This window comes from Labrus bergylta, chromosome 15 (genome assembly GCF_963930695.1).
Source record: "Labrus bergylta chromosome 15, fLabBer1.1, whole genome shotgun sequence".
NCBI classification, from domain to species: Eukaryota; Metazoa; Chordata; class Actinopteri; order Labriformes; family Labridae; genus Labrus; species Labrus bergylta.
In genome coordinates this window covers 15,159,394-15,178,291 of record NC_089209.1, presented here as the reverse complement: position 1 = coordinate 15,178,291, position 18,898 = coordinate 15,159,394, and positions in this window count along the sequence as shown.

Genomic DNA, 18,898 nt, shown 5'->3' with positions numbered 1-18,898 from the left:
AATCAATCAGTTCTTCATTCAAAGTGTAAAGTCAAATTATTATTCAGCAAAACTCTAAATGTCTTTTTCCAAAGCATACCCAACCTTATTGGGTACGTCTACCTGTAACAATGCATTTTGTTTTGGAGGAAACACTTGACATTTGGTATATACATATGACATAACATCTGGTAACTTGAGTTCTCAAACAAACCCATTGCAGTGAAAAATAAGATGGAAATTCCCTTAAAATTAGGCAAAGTACAAGAAAACTTTAAAGGAAGAAGTTACAACATTTTTCACAAAAATACAACAGAAATCAAGTATATCCTCTGTAAATGTCTCTCTGAGTCATGCCAATGAGTGAGAAGCGAGATTAATGACAGCTGTATTGTTGTCAGAGCCGTGTTTACATCATGTTTACAAGGACGAGCCGGCCTTGCGTATAAAGCTGTTTACGTCGAGGACTAGAGAAAAGAAGAATAACAGTCTACTCACTGCTTATTTGGATGTCACGTAAGTGTCTTTAGATCACCCTCATTCTGTGTAAATGTATGTGCAAGATGAAGCTATGAGTTAACCAAAGGGTGCTAACATTAGCCTGCTAACACAACAATGCAGGACACAGGAAATTGCAGCTCGAGCAAAGGAAAAATTTGTCCGCCGCTTAAGCCTAATGGAGCTTCATACGACCCAATTAATTTCGTTTTTGTATTGGAGAAAATGCACATACATACATCTTACCGTTTTTAATACTTGGTCAGGAGAAAAAAGATTCATTTGAGTCACGTGTCAGATTATTTGATCATTTATGCCAATGCATCGATGTGACCACAACATTTCACTGTTGCAGTAGTGGAGGGGAGTGTTACCCGATGTTTGTACAGTTAGTTAACCCCTAACCCTTGTATGGTCAAGTGGTTACCAGCCAACAAGATTTTAATTTTAAATATTTCCTTATTTAACCAGAAATAAAACATGTTAAGATTAAAAATCAGTGTTTCAACAGTGTGCTGGACAAGACAGGCAGCAGCACAATGAACAGTTTCTGTCATACATACAAAAACAACAAAGATACATCACTATAAAACATTAGGTAGCCCACAACCAGAAATAATTAATGGAGCACATCTACAGCCAAATGTGTCCGCCTCCAGGTCATTCAACATCCTCTTAAAAGTAACCAAGGAGACCAGCTTGTTAAGTTTCAGGTCTTTATCTAGTTTATTCCAAGTGCAGGGAGCAGCAAACTTAAACGCCCTTTTCTCAAGTTCACTTCAGACTTTTGGAGTAGACAGTAAAAGAAAACGGTCTGGGAACGAACATTATAAGTTGTACTCTTTTTACTAATGTAGGTAAGAAAGTCTGAAGGAAGCAGACGTAAAATAGACTTGTAGATAAGAATACATCAGTGTTTAAGTCTGCGTGTGGACGTCCATCAAACACGCGCATACAAAAAACACTGATGAATGAGGGCTTTAAAATTAGAGATGGGCCCCTGAAAGGAGTAAAAAGATTAGTCTAAGAGGGCAAAGAGATGATAACGGCAGAGGAAAACAAAGTTCTTTCTCATAAAGATGAATTCATAAAATGGATCTTTCTCAGATTTTTGTATTCTAAAGTAAATCATTTGTATCTTTTGTGCCCCAAATTGTCATTTAAAGACAACAATTTGACAGGAGACTACATCTCATATACACAAAAAAGGGGGTTGGGGGGACGCATTACTCGACAGTGAGTGACCTTTTGTACATTAAATGTCAAACAGATTAAGAACCCCAAGTTCTGCACTGACTAAATGTACCATTAGTAACACCACTCTGTTATATAACCTGATTTAGGGATGAAATATTTTCCACCACCTCACTTAAATGAAAGGTGCCTGAGCCAAGAGGAAATTTTCCATCACAGCGCTGACTCACTCTTTGCATCTCATTTGCATAGTTTTGCATTCTACGGAGCTGCTTGCCAAGTTATCCATTCAGCTGGATATTTATGAAATATAAGTGCCTTGTGTGTGCCTGAAGGCCCATATTATGATAAAGTAAATCCCAAACAGAGATTTTTATCTGCTGGCTCTGTCAGATTGAAAGACAGGTTGTGAAGTCTCCACAATACACCCAAACACGAGTGTGGACTCGAGACCTGAGGCGCACAGCATCTGTATCGTTACTTCTTTCTTTTTTTTGTGTAGCTGCTTCATCTCATGTGCAAACACAAGCAGAGAAGCTTTGAGGCGTTTACACAGCCACAGTACATCCTGTTCCAGAGAATACCCCCCCCCCCCCATCACACAAGCACGCACGCACACACACACACACACACACACACACACTTCTTGTTATCATCGGGACAATGAGGGGGCAGTAAGTTCCCCATAATGGTGATAGCAAAACTCTACCTTTGTATATTGTTCCTCTCTTTCTGTGAAATAATGATTCAAGGACAAACCACATCTTGGTCTCACCCCGATAAAAAAAATGGATATATCAAGTCAATACATAAAATGACGTATAACTTGCCTGAGAAAGAAATCTTTTAGGCTTATTTACAGTAAAACAGCTTAGTGCAATTAATGGAACTCTACTGACAAAGCAGGTCCCTCAATCTTTTTGTAAAACCTATACATAAATCAAACAGACGAATTAGGCAGTTGTTTTAAATTACATTTTAAAATGAATCTAGCTTTTGTCCAAAGCGACGCACATCTAAGATTAAGTACAACACAAGCAGGGATCCAGAAAGGAGGAAACTATGCCAGAAAGTTTAAATCCAACTGGACACAGGAGCTTACAGGCAGTGCAAGGAGGCAAGTTTTTTTTAAATACTGTATACCATCATCACCAGCAACAACATCATCAACAACTTCTCATGAGTGTTGTAATCAGAATCACCACCATCCTAAATAGCATCTTGGATGTCATCAATATCTTCATTGTCAGTCCCATCAGTATCATGAAGTGTAGGTGTTCATGAAAGAGCTTGGTCTTTAGCTTTTTCTTAAAGGTGACGTATGTTTGTGTGACGATCACTCTTTTAATAACACACTCTGACTGTGCCATTGGTGGGGATTGTAATGGGAAATGTGCTGACTTTTGACAGTTAAGCTGCCACAGTATTTATTTTATTTTTTGGATCCATCTGCAAAAACTTTTCTGTCAAGACAAGTAGTTTTAGTAAATCCAAATCTTGCTGTTTTGTTGAGCTTACACCAACACGGGAAAGTTCCATAATATACAATTCTGAGTACAGCCTGTTGATAAAAAGAAGAGAAGAATAAGGCATGACTCGAAAGGAAGGGGTACAGGTATTTAAAGCAGTTTAACGATGTGTTCAAGGTAAGACAAGCTCGCTTTTTAAAGTGTGTACCCATTGTTATACTCACTCAAATATAAACAGAGTGATAGTTGTATAACAGTACCATTCAAGAATGTGGAATCTTTTGTCACTTCAACAATAACTCCCTCTTGACACCGACCTATCGTGTTACGGCTGAAATGTTACACTAGGCTAAGTGCTCGTCCGACATGTGTGTACTGTGAGTGTTAAAGTCATCACAGGCAGACGTTCATGTTCAGACTTGTCCAGGATTCACTGACAAGACAGAACCTTATTGACTGTGAGAGAGTATATGTTTGTGTGTATTACACAGAAGCAGGTACAGAGAGAGAGAGATGAAGTGAAGGAGGCACTCATTCATCTTAATGAGTTCTTACTCATGTTACTGAACCTCGACTTTCATATATGATGTTTTGCCCCTATGTGTGTTTGTGTGTGTTTAACCTAGGCCTCCTTCTTTTGGTACCTGTTAGTCCTGCAGAGCCACTGACAGCCTCACTACCATCATCATGGCACTGTGTGAGCCCTTAACTTCACACAAACACACACACACACACACACACACACACACACACACCACACACACACCATGCTCATACTGAAGTGTGTGCAGAAGAGCATCAGATGTGGCCCTTTTGCTGTGACACACACTCGAACCCATTTTGCCCTACGCAACATGCCCACACAATTTTTGTATGTGTGTGTGTGTGTGTGTGTGTGTGTGTGTGTGTGTGTGTGTGTGTGAGTTATCAAGGCCCCTGTATTTCCTGTTTTGCAATCCTCAGCATGCCCTCGAAGAAAAAAAAGGCCTCTGGCTGATTCAGGAGCAGTCTGTTTTCTGCCCCCCTCGTACAGTGAGACATTATGTGCATGCATAGAACCTCTTTGAGAAACTTAAATATTGTCTCATTTGTGAATATTTTCTTGTTATAAGGCTTTTATAAAATTGTTGAAGGAGGGTTGGTACTTTATGTTCTGACTGTGAAAAAGCTATTAGAATCCAAGGGTCCCCTTTGTAAATACTGCGTACGCACAAAATGGAACCTGAAACTGGTGTACGCCATTTCCCTGCAAAGTTTATGATCTATAAAAACAACTTGAGTATAAATATTTTGTGCACCGGTAAGCAGACTCTGACCCATACGTGAATACATTTTCAGGGAAAGGGGGGAAATTTAAACACTGACACTGACGTGAAGTTGTGAAATGAAGACAGATTGTATATTGATGCCTCTCGAACATTAAATTAATCAAACATCAAACTTTTTTTTGACAGAACCACGTCATCAAAATCATCCAAACTGGCAGATTAATTTATAAAGCGTGTCTGTATTGCATAAGTACCTTTAAATATCACAATTCATAAACATTTCTTTGAAATAATCAACTTCAGATTAATTGGACTGCTGGACTACCTGGAAATATTACGGCTTTCCAGCATACATATTTTTTCATCTAACAGTTTTGATTAACAAACGCGTGAAGTCATGTTCCTGAAGAACAGAGCTGTTAATGTTAGCCGAATAAACACTGACTGTGAGAAGCTAGCTAGCTAACTACAGACAAGATGGTCCTTGTGTCGAGGCCAAACAGCTAGGCCACAAGCGTTTTGGAGGGAAAGAATCATTCATTCAGTGAAGTAGCACAAAAGGAAAATATTGAAAGCAGATGTATAGCAGGTTATATGATAAACCTTTAGCCTTGTAAAGATGGTCCCAGAAGTAAATGTTTTTAGCTTTTGGACCACTGAGAGGAGAAAGGACTGAAGGGTCATGAAGGCAGACCAATAAAGTGTATTTATTGAGGTGCTTCAAGAAGGTATGTTTAATTTAAAAAAAGTTTATCATCCAATGAATTCATAAAATGTATATGAATTGTAATCCAAACTAGTATAATTCATATGTTTAGAATCTCTGATTGTCAATTCCCCCAAATGGTGCGAAACCAGTACTTTTTGTATCTCTCACTCAGGTCTATAACTAATGTTTGTTCATTTGCTGTGACTTAACCAATCAATAAAGCTCTGCATCTGTTTGAACACAACCTACATACATCCATTTATCTTACTCTGTTTTCCCATGATAACAAGTTGATTTCTTGAGAACTCGAGAAAATTTAAGTTGTTGTCACCTGAAAACGAGTGTTGGTATTCCAAAATAACGGGAAAGATATATTGACGTCTGAAGAAAACAACCGAAATATAGTCAAATAAAATGTATATATGCATGTTGGCTTAGGGCTACCGTACCTTTGGACAAAGTGTTTTGTTTTATCCCTTTGCTGATTTTTTTAAAGCGCTGTTTTTGCAGCATGCTGTCAAACACTTCTTCTGAAACCTACCCTGCAGCAGTGGTTTCAAACATTAAAAATTACCATCCAGAAATAGCCAATCTTTATGCTGAAGGTCTCACTTGCTATTTAGGTCATAAAGAGGTATCAAAATGACTTTCCAGTAGTTGCATAACCAGCTAAAAACTCCTCTCAGGAGCTTTAAGTTTAATGAAAAAATTGTAAATACATGTACATAAAGGTAAATACTATGTAAATACTTGGATGTTGACAGTGATTATCTTTATGAGGCTGGTTAGAGACCCCCTTTACAAGAAAATCCTCCTGGGTTATAAAATTGCATGACACCACCTGTGCGCGCGCACGTGTGTGTGTGTGTGTGTGTGTGTGTGTGTGTGTGTGTGTGTGTGTGTGTGTGTGTGCGCATGTGTGTTTGCATATGAAAAAACTTCTCCTCACCCTGCAATTATCTTTTCAGAGGGCTGTACACCTGTACTTTACAACTCACCTGAATAATGTGCCAACATGAAACACGATGCAGACCAAATACCTCTACCTGGTGCTATCCTGTTAAACATAACGGGGGGGGGGTTTCCTGTCCTTATGTTGCTATCATGTATTATAATGAATCATCAATTTATCTAAAGCCATTCCCATTGAGGTGGTTTCCCCTGGAGGCAGGTGTTTGCATACATGTGACTCAGGCAGCAGGCGGGGAGAGCCCCTGGGGTAAGTAATTGTGAAAAGATTCGTATTCGTCTTTCGACAAAAAAATGCAAGTATGACAACAAACAATGAATGAAAAAAATCCTGAGATCCAGAGAGAAAAACTATGACATATAGCTTGCAACTTGTATAATCCCCAGAGTGTCTTTCATAAGAGCAGGGCTGGGCCAGCACAGGGCCTCTAGGTGTGGCCATGAATTCTGGGGGGTGGGTTTGATTGGAGGCAATTGTGGTCAAGAAAGGTACTTACTGTGGTCAGATACAGTGTGTCTGTGTGTGTGTGTGAGTTGTGAGTATGTGTGGTTTGTGCTCAGGATGGGTGGAGTTGGGCAGGGCCTTTTTGCTCCTATCATACACACAAAAGAGCAAGGCCTCTTTGAGAAATTGAAATGATAAATGTCAAAGCAGCAAAGTGATGCCACCAATTCACAGTGTGTAGAATGAAAGCAGAATGAAATGGAGCAATGAATAATGAAGCGACGGCTGATTTGGGTCTATATGCCCAGAGCAAGCACACCTCTTTATTTAATTGGCACTAATTGCCTTGTTACAAACACTCACACTGACAGAAGCTTTTCAAAGCCCAACTGATTGATATTATATCATTGACCTTAAAAGGTATAAATCTATGTACATAGGCTTTAACATAAGATACCACAGATTGTTTGTTAAACATCTATATTTATAATCATTTTAAGTGCTTTAAACTTGCTTTCTTTCTAGTGGCCAGCAGGGGGAAACTGCACTTGTTGCAAAAAATAATTACCTCAGTAAACTTTTTCCTGATGAGCTTTTTGTCACAATTAAATACTTATTAAATACTGCATACAATACTTCAAATTAAGCATAAAGCTGTAAGGCTTTGATGGAAAAGCTGCTACAACGGTGGCCAGTCAACAATATAGAGCATATAATGTTCCCTGCCATCCTAATATGGTCACTTTTGGCAAAAAAAAAAAGAAAAAAAAAGTACAAGATAGAGATTTCTGAAATCTAATTGGAGTTTCAAAGCGACAGTGAAAGACTCCACAGTGGCTTTGAGCACTTTCAAACACCTAGAGAAAAGGCAAACAGCTTTCTTGTGCACGCTCTGTTGTTTGACAACCTACAAAACTCTACTTCACAGCCAACATCTGCTCTATGTGTTGTACTACTGTGTGCAATGTGCATGTGTTTAGGTAGCCATGTTGTGTGTGTGTGTGTAGTTGTGGTGCAGAGGTGATCCCTCGTGTGTCTCTCAGTGAGCAGCTGTCACTCCCTGCACCTCTGCTGTTGTTGTTGTCTTGATGAGGTACTTTCCCTCCCTCACATTTCCTCCCACAGGACCCTTTGTTTATCACAGGAGAGTGTGTGTGTGTGTGTGTGTGTGTGTGTGTGTGTGTGTGTGTGTGTGTGTGTGTGTGTGTGTGTGTGTGTGTGGTGTGGTGTGTGTGTGTGTGTGTGTGTGTGTGTGTGTGTGTGTGTGTGTGTGTGGTGTGTGTGGTGTGTGTGTGTGTGTGTGTGTGTGTGTGTGTGTGTGTGTGTGTATAGGTGTGAGTGTGAGTGTAAGCGTGTGTGTGTGAGTGGGCCTGCAGATTCTAAAGAGAGCCTTTCCACCCTCACTACTGGCTGATATGTTCAAACGCTCATTGAAGAACAAATGTGCAGAAATGAATTGTCTCCTTTTTACAAATGCTCTTTAATGAAATCACGATCCAACCTGTTAGGTACAGAGTTTTTTTTTTTTTTACTCATCCTTTTGGTGACGCGCTGACTGTGTGACGAAGTCGTGTCGTGTGATTGTTTTTTGCATAACTCCTGTTTCTCTTTTTCCTCTTTCACTCTCTCATCCTGCTGTCCGCGCTGCCATGATGTCCACTCTGCTGCACAGTGAAATCTATATCTGATGCTTTCATTTGACTGTATATGAGAGGTACTGTATGTGAGTGTGTGTGTGTGTTTAGTAGTGTGAAAAACAGTGTGAGGATAGACAGAAAGCTGGTTTAACAACACAAACATGATGTGCTTACCTCAGCGGAGCTGTGCTGCGGGTGTGTGTGTGTGTGTGTGTGTGTGTGTGTGTGTGGGTGTGCAAGAGCATGTGTGAAATGATATTCAGTTTTTGCTGTGTTGGTTCTCACCTTGTTGTTAATGAGCATCATGTACATGTTCAAGAAAGCCAGGTGTGAGACTGATCGGCCTGTTTGTGTGTGTGTGTGCAACAATATAGGATATACAGTAACCAGCGAGCCTTCATATGTGCGTCTTCCCTTCTTGATCGTGTGTCCATGTATTTGTAGCAACATTGGGAACACGCATGCGCTGCCAGGAAGGATCCTCTCCACTTATTTGGGTATTAGCGTCATGTGGAGCTCCATTTAGGCTCTGGCCCTGCGCTCTAACGCTGGGTATTCCTTCAGTAACATTTTCCAACAGCAGCCTTTCACCTTCAACCTTGTTTTTTTTCTGGACTTCTCTTCAACAAAAATACAGGATTTAGACTTTGGGAGGCATCGGGAATCCCCTGCAAACGGCTACTTTGATAAAAAGAAAGGTAAAGAGCTGCACCCAGCAGATGGTACGTGGGGAGAGGATAAGAGCTGAACATGACAGGTGTACATTATAAACTCTTGCTTTTTAGAAGAAGAAGAAAAAAGAGTCTTTAAACGTTTAAGAGTAGCATGAATTCTCAGTCCAATTGTTTGAGCTGTTGTATCAAGTGAAATGGGACACCATCATTGCGTATAATTCACATCCAACATAAGCAAGATTAAAGTTATGAATCTCAACTCCAAAATGATTCCCATTTGTTTCGGCACGTTTCTTCACATGTTAGATTGACTATAAACATTGTTTTTAAGAGCAACCTCTTCATAATGTGTGTGTTACTGAAACCAGCAAAGATACTTCTGATGGCTAATGACACGGACTAACTGGTCCATTTTTCTAATAACTTATTATGTGACCTCTACTCTCACCACGGCAATGAAGTTAAGAATTTGTGGTAAAGACAAGCACCCATAAAGGCTCTCTGTATCCATCTGTTTTCTCTGCTTTTTCTTCTTCTTCTCGACTCTACAATCCCACAAACTTCTTATCTCTCTGCACGGCTGTGCTCTTACCACCCTGAATCCTGCCCCCCCCCCCCCACCCACCTCCCTCCCTGCCTTCTCACACTCTTCACATCCTCAGACACACACACGCACCCAAACATGCACACACACACACACACACACACACGCAAACATGATCACAAACAAAGACACATTCACACATTCACCTTCTGACTCCCCTTCATTTTGCTGATGAGCTTAAGTTCCAGTATTTCATCCAGATAACTACAATGTGATGTGGTTTTGTTTGTGTTGGTGTGTGTTTGATTGTGCGTTTGTATGTGTGTGTGTGCTTGAATGTAAGTAGTGTGAGATGCTAATAAACCAACTTGAATTTAAAAAACTGTGTTGTTGTATTTTTAACAAATCATATTTTTCATCAAGACGTCACAAAAAATATTTTACATGTATATGTACTTCAGGTTAAATGTCAATTTCATACTTCTTGTGTTATCATTGCCCTTCAACAGGAAGACGTTTATCTGTTAGTTTAGCCCATCATTAATGAAACGGAGGTAATGATACAGAGAAGTGAGTTCCATATGATTAGGTTACAGTACAATACAGGTTATAGTTTATCGCGAGAGAAGAAAATAATGCAAAACATCATCCTTTAGGAGGACAGATGAGATCAGAATGACTTAAAATGTTTAAAATATTAAGAGTTATTTCGTAAAACATGTTTTTTTAAAAGTCAGAAACTCCAGCTCTCTCTGAGAATACAAAAGGTGTCTGCTGAGGATGGACATTTGTTTAAAAGCGCTGCGATGCAACTAGTTTATATTTAGTATTTCTCCTTTTTTCAAGAACAGTGGTATACTATCTGCACATCATTCAATACTCATGTGGATCATATTTCCATCTTATATTGTAGGCTTTTTTTTATAGATAAATAGATAAATAGATAGATAGATATATAGATATATAGATAGATAGATAGATAGATAGATATATAGATAGATAGATAGCTAGATAGATAGATAGATAGATAGATAGATATATAGATAGATAGATAGATATATAGATAGATAGATAGATAGATAGATAGATAGATAGATAGATAGATAGATAGATTGAATCTAAAGACATGGATAGTCCCTTGTTGCGTTATCCTTATTGCTCTGTGTGTACGTATGTGTCAGCATTATGCTGTCATGCCATAAGAACCTCCACTCAGATAAGCGCTCTGAAACACACCCTACCACTTCTCAGGTATTTGTTTCGCTTATCTTTAGGCCCGACAGGTGTCTCAAAACTTGCCATCTGCAACGCTCTGTACAAGTATTTTATAAACGCACATAAACACCCACACAAACTTTCACACACAGCACTGTTTGCTCAGAATTTCCAGTAATCGATAAGGAGTCACTGGACACCTATGGAAATCCTATTCAGCAAACACTGCTTTGCAAACAATTTAGATTGATGTTAAATGCATTAATAACAAGTGTTTACTCATTTTCCCCTTGAGTTGCTTCTGCTTCTCTGAAAACTGTCTTTTTGTTTGCATTTGTGCCTCTTTGTGGCAGTGACTGTTGAGCCCACAGGCTTTTTTCTTTTTTTTACAGCTTTTACCAACACCTAATGTTAAATAAGAGCATTATAATTACTTTCCATGTTTACCGACTGAGGGTGTACACTTATATGCACGCACATGCACACACAACACATGCACCCTCTGGGACTTTCTAATTAGTTTGTTGTTAGACAGCATTGTCCCGCTGTCAGCCTCCATTGAAAAAAAACGAGAAGAAGGAGAGAAAAATAAGAGCTCAGCTGTAATAACGAGACATGATGTGAACGTGGTCAGGAGTGTCAGTGTGTGAATGTGTGTGTTTGGTCAGTATAATACACAGAGCATGAAAATGTAGCTGACAATTAAGAGGTTTTAAGTTTGGGACACATTAGCGTCTAAGACATTTTTTCATTAGAAAATGAAAAAATGCAATTTAAAAGATTATATTATTTGTACTATTTCCCCCCCATCAGCGAAAAGGCAGCAGCCTCCAGGTCGACATTTTCGTAGTACTAGCTCTGTTTACACATCAAAGTTCAATTCACATATGAGGTACTTACAATTTACAATGGTTGTGTTTTCCACTGACCAAAAGGTATAAGGATGATATGAATACAACTATTTTGTTCATTTCTTTGTTTTGGATACCCTTCTGTTGAGGTACCTATCACAAGAGGACGACTCAGATGTGACGCTAGAATCACCATTGATCTGCAGTGATGTTCCCTATCCCTCTTCCTGCATCTTATCCCATCACCCCCTACCCCCTTTTCAAGCCCGATGCAGTCTTGGCTGTGAAGGCTGTTTCATCATGAGCCGGGGATCCAGCCGAAGATTTCTTCCTTTTACTGTTATAAGGCAGTTTTGTCTTACCACTGTAACTTTTGCTAAGTAAGGTCTTTTACCTGCTTTTTGTAACATAACAATGAGTATGGTCTTTTTTACCTGCTCTTTTGTATATTAAAAAACAAAGAGTAAGGTCTAGCTTACATAAATCTAGTCAACATCTATGTGATGGCTCCAACTGCAAACATCCTAGAAGTTATTTAATTCTCAAAACAGGATGAATGATATGGTGGACTGCCCAAGACTAAACCAACACACATACCAACATCAGGGACAGAAAAGTGTACTGTTCTTTCTATCTGACTGACAGCTTATAAAGCGTGGCTAAGTGCCTGTGCTAACACTTATAGAATACATTGCTCTCCCGTGTTGTTAACACATTTTAAAATGTGTCAAAAAAGCTGGGTCCTTCAATCTAAACAATCTGTCAACAGCTTTGGTTAACTTTGAAAAGTCATCGACATACATGCAGATATGGAAAAATCTAAGTAACTGACAGCTCCTGCGAACACCATCACTGATGTGTTCACCAGAAGAGATTAACCGGTTTTGATATAATGAATCTATTTACAAGTAGCCTCAATCCACTGATTGGTAAGTCTGAGCATTTATCAAATGTAGGTCACGATTTTGTTGTTTAGAAACAATTTTTTTCATTTTGTTGTTTTTGTCTTGCTATTACAAAGTAGGAAAAAGCCACAGACATAAATATAATAGTTGTGAATTTGGCAAAGTTTTATGTTTTCTTTAAGAGCTCGATCATGAGCATACCAATGCAAAAAAAGGATTCATCACTTAATCAATTAACAGGAAAATATTCAGCTTATAATTCATTTATTTTTATTTTTAACTTCAAAATGCTTTGGTTTTACCTTATATGATATCTAACTTTGGGTTCTCTAGACATTATATGTATATCTAATTTGAATCTGGTCAGGAATACAATACAAAACATGGTACTTGTATGATGTATGTGTATTTCACAAGTACAATTAAAGTGGTGTGTTTCTCTCTTTGTCAAAAGTGTCCTTGGCAGCCTGTCTTTTGAAATTACAATTTCATAGTACACTACAGTGCTGTCCTATGAAACTGCATGATGCATTCACTGCCAGCTGTACATGATTTTAACTTTTCCCCATAAGTCTCCTTCAACAGTTGCATCCCACACAAACACTAACACGAATAAACAAAACAAAACCTGACTAAACAGATGAACATTTGCTTCAAGCTAATGATGTCAGACTGTGACAGTCATCACTCTGTTCTCTTTATTTCATAACAGGTGTCATGCATACAAAGAGAAAGTGTCTATGTGTGTATGTGTGTGTGTGCTTGTTCCTTTTCAGCCTGGCGGTGTGTTTTGGACAGCAGACCACAACAAGCCTGAGGCCTGAGTCTTGTTATCTCATTGGTGCAATTATGCCAACTCCTGCACACACACATACACACACACACGCACGCACACACACACACAACTTTCACCCCAGTAGCTCCAACCACACCCACCATCCAAATGAGTTCAAGGGCAGTAGGGGGTGTATCTGACAGGGGTGTGTGAGTGTGTTTTGGATGGTTTGAGGGCGGATCGAGGGCAGATTTATTGACGGCTGGGGGACCCCAGTGACAAGTGTCCTAAATCGGGGCGGTCAGGCATGCTCATGCTGAGTGAATCGACTTGTCAGGATCACTTAGAGACAACAATGGTGGTACAGAAGGAGGAGAGAAAACAAGTAAAGGCAACAAGGAGAGGAGAGAAGAAGAGAAGAGACAAATGTGTTATTAAAATGTTAGAAGGTAGAAAAATGTATTGAAATAAATTTGAAGTCTTTTTGTCTAGATGTGATTGCAAAGTTGAGTTAGTATGTTAAATGGGTGTGTGCGTGGGTGTGTGTGTGTGTGCGTGCGTGTGTGTGTGTGTGCGTGTGTGTGTGTGTGTGTGTGTGTGTGTGTGTGTGTGTGTGGTGGGCTCCATTGAAAGGCCTTTCCTTCTGCTCTATTTACCCAGGTGAATAGGGAAGCTGGACCAAGCCTGAGCGGGAAAATATGTCATTTTGTGCTATGTAAATGGGAGTAAGAGTTTGTGTGTGTGTGTGTGTGTGTGTGTGAGTGTGTGTGTGTGTGTGTGTGTGTGTGTGTCTGTGTATGGGTGAGCAATTGTGACTGCATGTACACAGAAGTTCTCAAGACAAAAAGTTAACCCCCTGGCCCCATGCCAAATAGAAAAAAAACAAAAACAAGAGCAAGCACACATTTTTTGAGGGCATTTAGCATAAGTTTTTGGATAAAATATTTTGTCTTTTGTCAATATAAGGAAAAACGACCAGACAGAGCCAATGAAAAAAAGATAAACTGAGGTCTGAGAGGAAGTTTCTGGTGTGTATGCGTGTGTGTGTCTTGAGGGGTGTTGCTGGGAAAAGGCCTTGGCAAGGAAACTCTAGGTGACAAACCTGACCACACACTGAGCAGCAGAGGGCTGTGAGGATGTGTGTGTATGAGTAGGTGTATCAGTGTGGAAGCTGACACATACAGCCAATGATTAGGTCGTGACACATGTCTGAGTGGGGTGGATTTATTTGCTGAGAAGATACATCATTTGAAAATATTTGTTGTGTTTTTTGTTTTTCAGAAATAAATGCCAAAACCGTCTTGACACTTTTTTCTCCTATGTTATTTATTTTTCATGGTGTAAAGAAAGTAAAATTCATCTTTAATTCCTGCTGTGAACGGGCTACTTTGGCTGGTTTGTCATAGAATGTAATTTCGCTAAATTCCTATGGTGCAGTTGAGATCCAAGAACATATGTTTCTCCATTTCAGAATACTTTTGTGGAAAGATATCAATTGTTTTCAATCTAAGGACTCAAAAAGTGAAACAGTAGACTGTAATTTCACTGTAACACCTGTATAATGGGAAGTAGGACTTCACATTACTGGGACATAACATTTGCAAAGAAAAAAATATTTTAGGAAATTGGAGACTTGTTTTCCAATGAGGATAGCACTGTATGTTTCTGTGTAATCAAATTATATACTAGTGTAAATCTCAGACATGGATGAGAGACTTTGATACCAAAATACAATTTTTAACTTGAAAACCTAGAACTCTGGATGTATTGTTTCTAGCAATGATGCATTTAATACGGTGTATCACACTTTGCTTTGGAGCAAGAAATGAATGTACATTACGAAAAAGAGCAGATGGAGCTAATACATGAGCACCACTGTTAAACATCTGTTTCAGCTTCTCAGGTATAAGGATATCTTATTAGAATTAAAATGATTGATACAGTGGTTTTGTCAGGTTATAAAACTTTTTCTTTTAAAGATATTACCTCTAGATGGGAAGTCCTCTAAAAAGAAATTCAGTTTTTAAATCAGAAGAAAAGTTGTTGTTTTTTACGTTTGAATATTTGAACATTTTGTCAGCAATTATGAACCAAAATCAAAATTAATATTTTGATTAGAAGTCTTTTGAGCCAAATTGTACCACCGACAAACGTCTTCATTTTGGAACCATCATTTTATGATGAAGTCAACCTGAGTCTCATTCACGTTTTCTTCTGCTTTTCTCCTCCTTACTTCCTGTTTATTTCTCTTTTCTTGTAAATCTTTAATCTTGGGGCCAAACGTCTGTGATCCTACTCTTTGACAGGATTGGCACTAATTTGGAAGTCCTGACCTACTTATTAAGAAGTTCGCAGTTATTGTTTTGGGCTATCTGCAGCAGGCACATTGCTTTATACATTCTTTTTTTTCCTGAAACACAACAAACAAACAAACGGCCAAACGAAACTGCAAAGTCTGTGAGGACAGCAACTGTTACAGACGAGTCTAATCACCTAAGCAGCAGCTCCAACAGTCCCCGTGTCTCTCTCTCTGTCTGTCTGTTCACCTCTCTCACCCTCCTATCTCCAAACCCTCAGTCTCTCTATCCGCATGGCAGACGTATATCTGCTCAATCAGTGTGTTCTTGTTGTTTGTCAGCATGCATGCATGTGCATTTTGTGATTGTGAGTCAGCAGCTGCATGTAGCTGTTGTTGTGTAGCGTACATGTGTTATTGTCTTCCCAAGGCTGCAGGCAGACTCAGACGTTTTGGGCAAGGGTCATGCACCTTTACCTCTCTATCTGCAAACGGATAATTGAAATAATCTATTCTCAGACAACATAACACCCGGTCGCTCATACCCTCTGAGCAGTATTGTTCTAAAATAGTGAACTTTGCGTACATACAGGGGGAAAAATGTATGCCATACGCTATATTTGGGCTAAAATCAGCTTGTTTGAATCATCAGCTTATACGTTGTGAGTTAAAGTATTAAATCTGTTACCTCAGCCTGAGTTTGTTCTATTGCGCACATATAGGTCATCATGTCCTTTCCATTAAGGCCTGATTTTCTATTGTTTTCATTAATATCAGGTTATCTTTCACACTAAGCATTTTTTGGTTTACCCATAAGTCATACTACAATTTACTCTATGCTACAGTATATAGGCTAACAGAAGAATTGGCCTTGGGACCATGGACCCTGTTAAGCACCGAGGGTGATTGTACCACAACTTCTCCTTGAGCTTTGGTGAAACTGGCTTCAAATCTATTTCTTCAGAATCCTCTTGGGAACAATTTTTTTCCACTGTTTTCCACCTTTGCTGTTTTAAGTGCGACAGAATTAGTCTGCTTATGTTATTGCTAACATCCTTTGGCGATGTTGGTTGGATAACAGACTTTCAATCAAATACTTAGGCACATGAGTAGCACACATAAACACAGAATCAGCCAATACTTGCAATTAATGCTGCCTGTATAGCCATATACCTCTAACTGTGACCATATATCCATCTTTAGATGAGAAGAGTCTCTTGTCTAAATTTTGATCAAAAGCTGTGAGGAAATTAGCTTATAAATAAGACCATTGGCAGAGGGTAACAGATAGCATGACTCTCCTTTAAAAGTTCAAGTAATGTCAACCAGCAGCTCAAATGGGGACGATTGAACACAGTCAATCATCTGTTATTAGATAAATAAAATGAAAGTGAAAGAAACAAGTGACGGCGGCCTCATTATTTTTTGTCAAACCATGGGCCATGTGACTTCTTGTTAAAACATTGATGAAAGTTCGGTTTCATGCAAGGGTCCCAGGAGAGCATGGCAGGGTACCAGGACCTTGACATTTGAAACACAGTCATCAATAATTGCATTCGAAGGTTTAACCTGTTTGGTTCCCAAACAAGGCAAGGCAAACTCCCTTGGGGGCAATGAAGGTTTCATTCATCCCACTGTTACATATGATGACACTTAACAACACAGAGACTTTACCAATTTGTCCAGTGTGTGTGTGTCCTTGGATGTGAGCCTCAAAGTTTGACAAACTCTTGAAACTACTATTAGAAGTTGTTTTGTGTTATTTTTACAATCAGCTATTGTCAGTTTTAACCAATGAGATATGGCATGTTTTTAAGGCAAGCTGGAAAGTTAATTTATTTCTGCTTTTAACCATTAAACAGAGGCAGACTGAGTGTTTTCTCCTGCTTGATTATGTTCTTCAAGCTAAGCTAACCACCCTCCCGCTCCATACTTACTGCACAGACATGAGAGTGCTATTGTTCTTTCCATCCATATCTGGGCTAATATCGGCATTTGCAAAAATGTAAAACTATTCTTTTCATGCAAACTTATCATTTGCAGTTAAAGCTCTAGCATAAAAGAACGTTTTGCATACTAGGCAGAGCTTACATTTCCCCTCTGTCTTCTCTTCAGTGTTTGTGCACAATCAAAAAACAGAGCGAGACCAGTTGAACAATTGTTTCATAAAAGTAAATCCTTCTTTCAACCCATATGAACCCTTTTGTTTTTCTCTCCCATCACTTGTTTTCATCACTGCCCTCTTCTTCTCTCCTCTTCTGTGTACCATAGTTATCAGGCCAGGCCAGCCCAGCCCAGCCCTCCTACCTGACCGCCGCCAGCAGGGAGCGGCCTGAGTATCTCCAACCACAAAAAGCACCCAGGGAATGAGGAAATCAGGCAAGAGTAATCTATGCAGGCCCAGAGCCGGTCAGCATTTCAGTGCTTGGAGCGTGTGCATTTTCTTTTTTTTGAGTATGAATGCGCGTGCTCAGGAGCCCGCCACTTCTGCAACATCCGGCTATAAATCTATTGTGACATGTCAAACTGAATTTATGAGCCAATCTGCTTGCGACAGACATGTTTGATTTGAAAAGGCAAAGGAGGTTGGAATACAAAATGTAGTCTACTTTAACATTTGCAGAATATTTCTTCCTGAATGTTTGACTTGCCGTAGTATCCACTGACAAAAGCTAAACAACAGTGAATCTAAAAAAAGGTTTGATTGGAAACAACGCACTCAACTAAGGGGAACTTATAGAAGCCATATTCAGGCCTGTGGCAGAGATGCCTGTCATTTTTATATTTCCTCCTTTGTTGAAAGGTCAGCGCATGAGATGTCATCTTTTTCAATACATTTTGAATTTCTCTTTTCCTTCGTTCTTTTTTCAGCTTTTAATCTAATTCTCTATCCCTTGTCCTTCCTCTGATGTCCTATTCTTACTCTACATTATGGCTTTATTTATTCACTAATCCATCTCTTATTTGTCAGTTTTTATCATTGTTTATTTATTTATTTTCTTAATGTGATTTTGTCTTTTTATAACATTTTTAACGCATTTTATTACTGTTATTCGTTTTTTTTTTTCAACTGTATTACAGTAATTCAGTTCTGGTAGTGTCTTTTTGGATATGCCTGCTACTTTAATATGCATTTGCAACACAGTTTAAAACACTTACAAAAATTAAAGGTTCAATGTATCAATGTAACCCTTTTTTTAATGCACTATAGTACTGTCCTTGGATAATACATGGCACTGCTGATGATGACACATTACTCATATATTGTAACATTCCCCTTTGATTAAGACTCAAAAAGTTCACTCTAGAACCAAGACATCTTTGCTCGCTGTAGACCTGCAGCAAACCTGCCAAGTTTTCTGAGAAGGCAGTGGCCAATTAGTTTTGTGACTTTCTTCAGATAACAGTTCAAGTGATAATTTTTATTCAGTATTTCGAGTCCACCATAGCACTGAGACTGCACTGGTGAA